Below are 13,183 nucleotides of genomic sequence, written 5' to 3'. Positions count from 1 at the left end.
CTATAGATGAAACTCAGTAGATGTGTCTTCGGCCACGGCTGGGAATATAATGATTTATTGACGCATTATACACGGTATATATAGGCTGGAGCACAGGCTACTTGATGCTTGACAATTCAATGGTAAACTGTGATCACCACAGTTCCAACTGAATTCATCCTTCTACAAACTATGCAAGGAAGGAGGTTGGTTTGTTTCAACTGAATTCACTACAAACTATGTAAGGCAGGAGGTTGGTTTGTTTCAACTGAATTCGTCCTTCTACAAACTATGTAAGGCAGGAGGTTGGTTTGTTTCAACTGAATTCATCCTTCTACAGATTGTGTTATGAAGGAGTTTGATTTCATCCAACTGAATTATTCATCTAAAAAATCTCAAAGCGTCGGAAGTAAAAAAATATTGATTATTTTTGTTCAGATTGTTGTCACGACTCAATGTCAATGTAATTCACTAAATCTAACGAAATAAAATTTTGGTATAAAAAGCATGTTCTTTTGATAGTTGAAACGAAAGATTAGTCAATGTATGAGCTATTTGCAGTCGATTGGTCTGCTAACATTTTGAAATTGGCAGAGATTAACGTTACTTTTTCTTAAAATGTGAGAGAACAACAGATTTTTCATTGCACTTTGGCCAATGACTATTGTCTTTCAGTGCGAATGGTCTCCTTATTATAGTGTGTAGCCCAAATATTGAAATAGATACTATTGTCATTGGAGCTTACATCGATTGAATCGAACTTAGACCTACGAAATAAAATCACATAAGTTTTCAGTCCTCAAAGTTGTGTGCCTAAGTCACATTATAATATTGTGGCTATTGGCAGTTTGTGCCAATAGTCTCTTTCTTATACTGTGGCTATTGGCACAAAGTGTCAATAGCCACACTATGATGAAGAGACTAATGACACAAAGTGTCAATAGCCATAGTATTATAATGTGCAGATTCGCACAAAGTTTCAACAGCCACACTAAGATGAAGACTCAGTGCCAATAGTCTTAACCTTTATATTTTTCTACGCTATTTTCGCACTTCCTTGGCATATTCAGTAACATGTGTTAGAATGATATGTAATAAAGTTCCTCCTTCACTAACAGTATATAAATGTTAATCGCGTAAAAATAATCATTTGCGGGCGAATAGTCTATAAAATACTATTCGCCTGCGCGGGCGATTAGTCTATAAGATGCTATTCGCCCGCGCGGGCGATTAGTCTATAAGATGCTATTCGCCCGCGCGGGCGATTAGTCTATAAGATGCTATTCGCCCGCGCGGGCAATTAGCAACGGCCTATTGCAATCCTATCGAAATTCGCGTTTGCTATGCAAAGACATGATGACAGATATCGCTACTTTAACCGAGCTCGAAGCATCTTTTCCTTGTTGTCAAGTTGTTTACATCAATGTCATAAGGCTAATTTTTTATCAATGGAAGAAAAAGATTTGTGATTTACATCGCGATACGCTTATCGTTTTGAATTATCAAAGTCCAAACTAAACGAAAATGTCACAGTACGCTCTCTAAGTGTAAATCATCAATCAACTGTAAACGAAAGCACACAAAACTCATAATCCCTCTCTGTACGATGTCACAAAAAATTGATCGCCTTTTCGAATGGCATTAAACTACATCTTCTCAACTTTGTCTGTTTTTCCTGCAGCAAAACGTCGTACATACACAAATCCCTCGACATTTTAAACTAAAAATAAAAAAAAATTATTTCTAAAGTGTCTGTCTGCCATTACATTTCTCCAATGTTAAATTTAAAACGTTTTTGCTATAATTTTAATTGGTATCCCATTAAAAATGATATCCCAATGGGGAACACGCCAAGAATGTCATACTGTCATAAAATAAAGAATGCTTCGTTGTTACATCTTCTGGAGGGAAAATGTTCATTTGGGATACACACAAAAAAAAAACATTCTACCGCATCCTCACTGGATCAAAACGGAAGTTCGGTGTGTATCGGTATGTTATTATTTATGCAGAATTCATTTTTTTTTTGTTTCCAACATCAAGCTTAACTGACATTTATTCATTGCTGATATCGCATTTCATGCGATGAGCTTTTTCACACAAAGTATACAACAGCGAAAAGTTCCATTTTTAAATTTTATATAAATCAGCTTGTGACTATTCAGTTTGAAAAGTGTCGGCAGATTGTCGTACTGCATTCAAATTAGAGAGATTCACTTGACAATTATGTATTTTTAAATGCTATCCTGGTGAGAGGGGGTCCCACATTAAACATTTTTAGTAATGCATCTAAGGAGTATTTTCCTTGTCTCCATTTCCAAAAACTTACATAATTTTTTAACACTCATCATTCCTTTAAAATCCCCTTTGCAAACGTTCTGGTACATTTCTAAAATAGTGTCGCCTCCCATCGAAAAATTGTTCCACGTAGTTCCAAATATTACGTTTATTGCCCCATCGCCGTTTCGTTTGAAAATGAATGAAATTTTCGATAACAAACGCTGAAGTAGATACGACTGAACCACAACCAAACAGAAAAATTAGTGCACCGGATATATGCGTTATGGGTAATCGAAGTGGTATCGCGTATAGAGATTCACGTTTTCCTTCGATTTGAGAATTAGTCTCCCATCTAACGAAAAATCCAGCTTCAAGTAATTGTCGTGCGATTGCGTCTACTTTCGCTGCTAAGGGAAAGTCTTTTCGCATGTACAGGGCAATTGGATAGCTTGCGATATTTTCCGAACGTTCCAGGCAAAACATCTGCAAAGGTGAATACGATGGTGAGTTGATCATATTTTGGCGAGATCCAGCAACTGCAAGATTCTCTAGATTTGGTACCAAGCATTCGTCAATATCCTCGCAAATGTAGAACGATTCAATTTTACGATTGGGAATCTACAAAAATTTTGAATTTTAGCCAACGAGCTCCAGTTTTTAGTAAAATGTCTAAATAACCATTTTGTTCATAATTTCGTTCAACGATGAGATCTGGTGCCATAGTGTTTGTATATGGAGAACATCGTATGCTCGCGTGTAAATTATTTGAAACGCAAAGAATGCGCTAACAAGCACCAAAGCGTAAAAAAAGCGAACTGTTCCTTTCAAGGGTTTAAAATTAGGTGATAGACCGATAAATGCTGGTAATGTGATCAACAAAGTGGTGTGATGCCAATCGATATGGTTACGCTGTTTATACTGCAGATCGAATTGCACCAACAAATATATCAACAGTCCGATTGGGTAACCGTAACAAAAAATAGCCACAAACAATGTCACAGGTTGCACTGCGCCAATGTGAGCTAAGAACATTGGCATCGTCTGCGCTTTCTGAACACACCAAGTCAAATCGTCACTGGCATACGTTACGGACATCAGTGCATATTTCAAAGTATCTTCCGTTGGAAATATTCCTCCGATACAAATATCGGCGATGCTGCAAAGGAGTAAATTGAAAATGGAACACTCGATGTGGAATTTCGTTGAATTTTGTTACTTCATTGCAACGTCGTTACAAATATCGGAATGATTTGACGCGGTTCGAAAATGCAACCTTACGTTTAGTATTTCGGCCATCCGTTGCAAAAACTGAAATTCCATGCCATCGTAAAAGTTGCCGTCGGTATTTTGGTACACGTACGGTGCAAAATGTCTTGTTGAAATGCGAAGTGGAGCCATCCAGATGTTTGCTGATGATTCGGTTACGTTTGACCAAAGAAATAGTAACCAAACTGACTGACCGAAAAAACCCATTTTCACTGTCGACCACCGTTCACAAAATTCAAAATTTTAATAAAAGTGACTACGTCTATACCGCTATACCGCTGTGGGATTGAGGCATATTTTATAGGGATTTTAACAAAAAATACTAGATGTCATCAGATGTATCTAGGGAAACCCACTTACAGATATTCGGTGGGATTCAATTGTCACGGAAGGATCAAAAAAGTAATTGCGTCACAATTATTTTATTTTATAATTCTACGCTATGTCTGTAGGTTTATCTATAGTTATCTATAAACGGATAATTCCCTGCGGATTATTAAAATAGTGCGTGCGTGCGTTGTACATAACATTTGTTACGATTCCAACAGAAATTTATGAACAGAAGATATGGACTGGATTTATGTAATGACACCGCCGAAGCCAACGTAAACAGAATTTTAATATTATTTTCACCTAAACTACACCTTCAAGTTAATACATGGCGTACATATATAATAATCTGCCTCAACAGTCCACGAAGGACCTGGGCATAGCACTGCTTCTAGCATTTACATAGAAAATATTCGAAGGCTGATGAAATCATAGAGGGCTCTTTGTTACTTTCAAACCGAGTTTAAACTTTTATACTCGAGTATAAAGTTTAAAGTATAAAATTTTGACAGAACTGGCATATCGATGAATGGTTCAATAATTTGATAATTACCACCAAAGTATCGTCGGATCTTGATTTTATTTATGAAATCAGTAAAACTGTTGTCTCTAAAGCTAAAGACAGTATGAGCTGAAAAAACCTTTTCACCTATATGTAGCGCTACTGAATGACAACTAAAAACATTGCACGTCAACACGTGCTTCCATGCAATGACGTGAGAGCACAGTTTGGATTGTCAATAACTATTTATAAATACGAATAATTTTTTCCAGCTCACTGCCTCTAGTTTCAGTAATATGAGCTCTGCAGATCTCATCAATAAAATCAAGATCCGACGATAGTTTGGTGGTAAATATTATCAAATTGTTCAGTTTCAATAATATGCTAGTGCTGTCAAAATTTTATACTTTAAACTTTATACTCGAGTATAAAAGTTTAAACTCGGGTCGGGAATTGCCTTATTAAAACCTCCACATTTGACGCTTATTAATTCAGTGTTAATGCTAGGATAAGTGCTATGGTTTGGTGTACATTTAGGATTGGTGTTGCATTCTTAATGGCAAGTGCTGTCATCTGCTGATGAATTTTTAGCAATAGACAACGCGCTTTAGAAAAAAATCCCGTTTTCCAGCTTTTTCCTGTAAAGTTTTAAAAATAAAAATACCCGTGTTTCGTATTTTGGCGAAAAAATGCGTTTAACGCGCAACATATCAATGTAAAGTTTCCATACAAAAGCAAATTACAACAACAAAATACATGGAAATTGTGATTTCCACATGAAATTTTGGTTTACTTAAATGCTCATAACTTCCACATTTTAAACTTTTTTGAAAACGGTAAAAGACGGACGGGTATTTAATTTTTTTGAAATCTTTAAGAAAATTTAATAAAAAAAATATGCTTGGCGTTGTCCATTTGTTGTTGTCTCTAATTTCTACCACCTTACATTTGAAATAGCGTAGAAAATGGGAGACATCAAATAAGCAACGACATTGCACACTGAAATTAAAACACGAATCGATTATAAAATAGAATCGATTTTTATTGTGTTGGCCCTTACTAACTGACTGACTGGTAAACTGAGCAATAATTGTCACATAGTCGTTATATTAATTACAAGCCACGCAGCATGTGTATGAAACTTAACATTAACTGGCACCTCGGTTCGACGAAGCCATTTAGATTTAGGGGTTGGAAATTATATGTTTCGATAGGAGAACTATTTATTAAATTCTTTTTTACGGCTTTAACATTTTTTAGAGCTTCACGATTAAAATTTCTTTTCTAAACTACTTATGTGAAATGTTATCGCTATTAGCGTACCTGTTGCAGACAATAAATTTTATGAATTTTGTTTTTTGTAGCATGAGTAACACTTACAACTGATGTAAATGAATCGTAAATGAATTCAATCGAAAGTTTTTTTGTCTGGGAGAGCCAGGGGGCTTGGAAAAGGTAAAGTAACAGATGAGATAGTTATATGTTTGATCTGTGGTTGGTATTACAAATTACATGAGGTGGCAGATCGACACTGTCACCTTGAGTAATAGTAAATGTGGTGTCGTTGGAGAGCTCAGAATAGCTGACAAAAAACCTTGAATATAATAAAGCAACATGAGTGTGACTCAGATGGTATGAAGTATCTCAGCTGTGGTAAAATATCAGAAAAAAAAAATTTGTACCACTGACTGCAGACTTCTGCAGATCTGGATCCACCAGATTCCTTTGCATCCATTCTGTACCTTTACCATTAGTATTCCACTGCCCCGAATTGTACAAACAATTTTTTTTTGTAAAACCTGCTTCAGGGCTCCGAGCTGATGATTACTATCCAATATTAAATTTCTATCTAACAATGATTTTCATCGATAAAAGTTCAACAATCTGTATTTAGAAGAGCTGCTTGCTAAGAAGAGTACAATTGGTTATCGACAACAACCAGAATCGATGTGCTACGGCGGTTGTTGCCTTTAACATCAAATTAAATGTTACAGCTAATGAAGTAAGCGAATTTGTTTTATTCCTTTAAAATGCAGTGATGGCTTCACCACAGACCGCCACGAGTCTGCAAGGATTGTGATGAATTGGACTTTCATTTCGATTATGATTCGCTATACTTGTTCGTGTGCAAATTGATATAGTGTTACTAGAGCATTGTATCAAGTACCACTGTCGCCATGGCCTGATGAGAAATGGTATTTTTGAATTGCATATTAATGCAACATGTCGAAGGACATATTTAATTTTCTCACAGATCAAAACAGTCGTCAAACGTACCTTAATTTAAAATGTTCAGAAAAAATAAGCTCAATCATTATACTGATACTAATACGATTGCCTTCTGTAATAGATTAAACATTGTTCGTACATCGTGTGACAGTGTTACACACACCTCTTTTAACAGAGTCTTATTATCGTGAGTCATTATCAGAAAATGAAATGATCTTATCGTCGATCATTAAGTTATTACTCGTTCAGCATTACACGGGGTTTTTTAGTGTTTTAATTGCAGTACAAATATTTTGAATTCAACGAGAAAATCGCTTTCCCTGGCCCTCAACTCAGAAAATTATAGTCCAACATTGTTGTGTGACACATACACACAGGTATTCGAAACCATGATCTAATCACACGTGCTGCACGCATATCATTAGTTTGATTGAATCTATTATTATCGATGTGGATATACATATTTAATGCACTAAATTGATATAATATTCTGTAATCGCCAATAAAATACGAATTTCGATAATTGGCACTTAAATATACGAAAATACGGTTCCAGATTAAAGGCAAATAAAAATTGATTACATCAAAAGATAATCTATAAATTTCCGAAAATATACAAACCTTGTTTTACACACCGAAAATAGGATAAAGGTTAAAAGATATGAATCATCGTTGTGGACTCTTTTTTTTTCTTCACTGGTGCTATGTAAATGTTGTAGCGATACACATTTTAATGTATACATCACATCCATGGTACCCCATTCTCGGTTTAATGTTACACAGCTTCAATAATAATATTTAGTGAGGGGTTGTGTAACAATGTTACCTCCCACAAGAAACTAGAAGGAAATTTATTACGCAAAACATGGCCTTTAAATTACAAAATTTATGCTCAGGAAAATGCTCATGATGGATTACAAACGTTTTATTTGAAATTTTTTCTGTGTTTAGAATTAATATTTTCTTGTTATTATGCTTTATCGTGCGACGTCTACATAAGTACATGCATTGTATTCTCTTTACCATGCCTTGATGTCTTGTAAGGTTGTACTGATTATATATATATACAGGGATATAGTATATATAACCCACCACAGCTACGCTGGCACAAGGTTCACAATCATTTTTTTACGCGAATAAGATTGGGTCGTATCGTGTATAATCTTTATTATGAGCGATATTATGATGGCAATGCTACGACATGTTAAAAAAAGCGAACATAAGACAAGACGTCGAGAAAAAGTAGAAGTTATGTTACATTTTCTTTATTTGACCTTTTTCGTGCCACAGCGAAATAAAAAATGTTTAAAAAGAATTAGATGAGCCTGAAGCGAGTTTAAACGAAACGAAAAAAAAAATGTAATTGGGTGTTATAATAAATCAAAAATTTTTAGCTCGGTTGTTGCGGTTAGACCGTTTTCTCTCTGCTGCGACACAATGGGCTAAATTTTCGGTATTCAATCATAAAGTCGGATGAAAAATTAGATGTCTTTTTTAACGAGAATAATTAAGATTTGTTTGTGTATATATTCCATCCTACCACCCATCATGCTGAGGTAACACCTCAATCATCCTTCCGAGATAATTGTGTGGTTGCGGAAAATTTTATCCAAATGAATGTACGGCGATGATGGAATAATATTAAAATTTGGATTAATGGATTAGAAATCGTAAAACTTTGAATGAAAATTAAATATTTTTCCCACACCCCTTTTTCGGATTAGCGCCTATTTTGAGGCTCGAAAAGAAAAAAAAAGTTTTTCCATTTTCTCTTAATAACCCATAGTGGTTACACTTTCATGTTCCATTCAGAAAGTCAAAATTTGTTTCAAAAGTTTTAACTGTCTGATAAACTGACGTTACTTTACATGAAGCTTCATAGCTTTTGAATCGGAATTTTCAGAATTAATTAACCTGTTTCAGACGCTTAACATATGACCAGTATTATTATCGGCTCTATTAGTTCCATCGATCAAATTATTTTTAATCTGTTGACTTCAAATCTTGTACTTCAATTTTGTTTAACATGCATTTTACTATAGAGATGACCATATTTACACAGAACTTGTTATTATTTTTGTCGTAGTTATCGATAACAGATGAATAGCCGTGACGAGTTAAGACGTCGAAAGCAAGTAATTCCTCACTCTTTTTGATTAACCTGATTTACCAGTGATATACCATGATTAACCAAGTCAAACATCGTAATTTAGTTAGAAATCGTGATAACTCAATGAAATACAATTATTTAGCTCGAGAGATCACGGTAAATCACCGTCTTAATTTTTGTTAAATCAAAGTGAGCAACCCCTCGATCGAAACTTAGGTCCTAGAAAAGTTGTTGTTCTGAACTAAATTGTGTCTCATTCATTGAAGCCCCCCGTGTCCCCTTTCCTTTCATATCGAATCAGAGCTTATGTTCCAAGATAATCAAAATGTAAACTTTAAACAAAGCAGACAGTTCTATACATTAAAACCACAACACATGGTGTTAATCCTCGATTCTCGCTTTTACAGAAAACTCATTCAAATGTCAACACCTTTTATTGTTTCATCAAGAGAAATCGAATGAATAAAAAAAACAGAACTCGGACGAAAAACACAACGAATGGATGGCAACGTCTCATAAATTTTAATGAATAATTCAAACTTTGCAATATTTTTAACTTTATTGTCAGAGAATATCTGTGTCACACATGCAGTCAAGTTTAAATGAACAAATGGGACACGCCACTAAGCAAAAATCGGAAAGGAAATTTTTAGTTTTTCGATTGTTCCATTCTCGGTTGCCAGATATGCCATCAGAAAGTTTTTTTTTTAATATACTTGAAGTTTTAAGAGCATGAGAGTATGGTAAGTGGTAAGTGTATGATTCATATTCCATCAAGTTTCAGATATATCCGGCAGTTTTTTTTCTTTGCCCTCCACACACGTTACTCCACAGTTTTCTGACGAAGTATGAAAATTTCAATGCAAAGTGCACTTTTAAATTTCTTCTAAACTTTTAGTTTTGAAATTCGGATACCGTAAAATTGAAGTATCTTTCAGCTGACGAAGAGCGAACAGCGGAAAATGTGGAAATGATGATTTTTCAATTCATTTCAAATGACGTAATATTATTTTATAATTAAAATTGATAGTTGAATATCCATTGAAAAGAATTTGTTAGAAAAACGTAGAGCTCTTTGTATGTAATTGTAATATAGGAATGTAGTTCGATTCATTGGATGCACGAAGTTAGAATTTAATTGTTTTAAAATTGTTTTACATGCTACATGCGTCGGAAACCGTACTTTGCATGTTTGAAGCACGTCTTTCGACGCCCTCAGCATTTAAAATCCATTACATAGCTCGGGATAAAAATGAAAAGTGTCGTTTTCGTGTGTTTATTGACCTCGGTTTCGCCTCGGATCAACAAAATTCACACGAAAACTCTTCTTTTCATCTTTTTATCCCTAGTCATGTAAAATACTATTAACAGCCGGTGAGCATATCTCCAGTGTAATTATCGGGTCTATTACTACTTTCGATCTAACAATTTTCAAGACAAAGGCACGGAATCTTGTACTTCATTTCTTTTAACATGTGATACGTTCAAAGTAAAACCTTTTACTTGATTTTATTTAACTCTTATTTTCTTATATAAATAGCGGTAGCTAAAGGATATGACTTATTCATGCCTTGGTTGTCGTCAACAGATGATTAGCCGATCAAAAACTAGTTATAATTCCAATGTCTTTTATTTAAGAAAAAAAAACAAACCGTCAGAACAGTCGGAGCGTTTGCTTCGACTCAGGCCCGTACATCCCGTAATCCTATTTCGTCCGTAGCTATAATACGTCCCGTAGCCCTAATACGTCCGTAGCTCTAATACGTCTTCAACCCTCTTATGTGTCCGTTATCAAAATACTTCCATAACCCTATTGCGTACTTGCAATTATTGCCTACCTAGCCCAAGAACGGCATGTGCAAATGTACTGAAAGTGTTTGTCTTGAAAATTACGAAAGCCCGTACGAAGTACCTCTCAAATAAAACCAACAATTTACGACATTATTTAAGGAACCCAAATTTTTTTTTTGCCAAGTTTCGGAATTCAATTACCTTTAAAATGAAATAAAAACTAGCAAAATCGGATGAGATTTACTCGATTTATGTGCAAAAAACACTTATGGCCGAGTAGCAGCCTTAGCCTAACGACCTAATTCTAAAACTTTTTCCATAACACGCTATTCGGTGTGCTATTATCTGACAGATAAAACAAAAATAAGAGAAATCGGATAAATTTTACTTCATTTTTACCGATTTATATCGTTTTTATTAAAATCCAATATGGCCGCCGGCAGCCATTTTGTTAGGAGGCCGGAAATAGTACGACCGCTTTGTATTCGTTAAAACCTTTCAAACAAAAAAAATTCAAGAAATTCGGTCAAAGTTTAATGGAGATATTGGCAAAAAAACAATACCTTAACCGTACGGCCGAGTAGCCGAATATGAGCTCACTCTAAGAAAACTCGGATAAAAAACACTATTTTTCCAACTTCGGAAATCTTCCACCAGCAACCAAGTGTGGCTCGAGTAGAGGTGTGCACCGCCGATTTTACGCCGGCGCGCCGCCGATTTTTTGCTAAATTTTCGGCGCGCCGCCGCCGAAAAATTATAGCTCACGCCACCGCCGCCGCCGATTGTATTTTCGTCGCGCCGAAATTTTATACGTTTAGTGCTTTCAGCCATTTTAATGGGCGGCAATATAAACTTAAATTGAAAAATCTATACAAAAGTGTGCGCCTGAGTACAAGGTTTTAGCAAATGTTTATCTTTCTTAATTTATAAGTCAGGTTTCTATATGCTGCTATGTTTCTATATGCGTAGAAAGGAGTTTTTTGTTAAAACATACAACTGAGGATGGTCAGATCACGCTGGCCTGGGACCGCCATCGATACCCGAGGTCGAAACAACATTTGTATTTTCTGTATCCTCACTTAACGTGAACGTTACTCTATTTCCTGTGCAATGGAATGGAGCGCGGCAGACGGCAGACGACGTTTCTCTTATTGCCTGTTGATGCAGATAAGAGGAAGAAGAAAGAGAACAAAATTCAGTGCATCAGTCAAAACTGGGTGAATACTACTGTAATTGTAAAGTGGCAAACTCAAGACCTTATGTAGAATTTGGGTGGAAAATGGCGCAAATCACATGCTTCAGGAATTTATAAAGTGGAAAATCTTTCCGGTTTCAAGTTTTTTCGTCAAAAGACGAGACACGGATATCTTTATTTTCAATTTTTAGCTGCTTTATGTACAAAATTTGGGAAATAAAACCTTATTACCGTATGTTGATTCCACGGGGAAGAGACTGTCGATTTTGTGTCTTGCTAATCGGGATGTAATCAGAGGAATTGAGTAAGCAATCGAGCGGTCATGATACGAAACGATTTATTGTAGTGATGTACTTGATGTAAAGCTACAAATTCTGAATTCCACGAAATTAGGTTATGTACACAGTACACAGCTAAACTATGAAAACTTACATATTGTGGTTGACTACACTTTGACAACTATGCGACACATAATCTACTTTACAGACGGAATTCTCCGGCTATGATTCGATACGAAAGAACTATTAAGTACGGCTCGCTGCGTGATCGACGATTTGTTCAATAGAAATTTCCGAATGAATCGCTTATGGGTCGTGAATTCAGCGTGACGTTGGTTTATATTTGACGTGTCATCTGTGATGAACAAGCTGGTGCCATCTGCACATTGTAGCTGGCAGTAACACCGTAGTCTATACACTTATTACTTATAAATTTAAGTTTATCTAATTCTCTTATTTGCGAAAACTTTCTACTACGATCTCACTCCTACATCGAAGATGGACTAAAGGCAACGGGAACGGTTATTGCATAAATCGAAAGATAATAGTAGTGAGTTTGCGTAAATGACATAAATTATAAGTTAGAAATAAGAAACCTGCAAAACATCTAGTATGACGATGTGACTTAAAATTTCCAACTTATTAGTTGACTTATAGCTTATGTGTCATTTACGCAAACTCACTAATCATTCTTGGATTCATTAAATTAGATGTTTTTAAGATAATAGGTCAGTAATTGTACATTCAAAATATAAAAGGTGAGATACGTCTCAGTTGATTCCCCTTGTATAAGTAGTTGATACTTCAGATCGCAAGATAGTAAGAATTCAGTGTTCGGAAAAAGGATTGCGCACGCTTTTTCAAATGTTTTTGCATTATTTTCGAAAGTTTAGATTTTTTGTAAATTTATCGGCGCGCCGATCGGCGCACCGCCGCCGACAATAAATTTCTTTCGGTGCGCCGCCGCCGATCCCTTACCAGTCGGCGCACCGCCGCCGACTATTTTAAGATCGGCGCACACCTCTAGGCTCGAGACTGTGTGAGGCCTGTTTTGAGGTTTACTGGCAAAGACCTTTCAAACTGAATTTATTTTAAATGCGACAAAAAAGACTGCTCACAATTATGGCGCAGCCGGTAAAACATCGATCTTTTCTCAAAAATTAAAAACTACAGTAAATAAATATCCTCGATCTTCTTCTTCCCTAATGTTCCCAAAATACAAG

General features: G+C 35.6%; 1 protein-coding gene across 1 annotated transcript in view; it reads right to left on the bottom strand.

The window, feature by feature from the left end:
- Positions 1–13,183, bottom strand: part of LOC119071883 — a 148,760-nt gene that overhangs the window by 81,748 nt on the left and 53,829 nt on the right. The window lies entirely within an intron of this gene.

The sequence above is a fragment of the Bradysia coprophila genome, assembly GCF_014529535.1.
Source record: "Bradysia coprophila strain Holo2 chromosome IV unlocalized genomic scaffold, BU_Bcop_v1 contig_5, whole genome shotgun sequence".
Taxonomy (NCBI): Eukaryota; Metazoa; Arthropoda; class Insecta; order Diptera; family Sciaridae; genus Bradysia; species Bradysia coprophila.
This window is presented reverse-complemented; position numbering and strand designations above follow the sequence as displayed.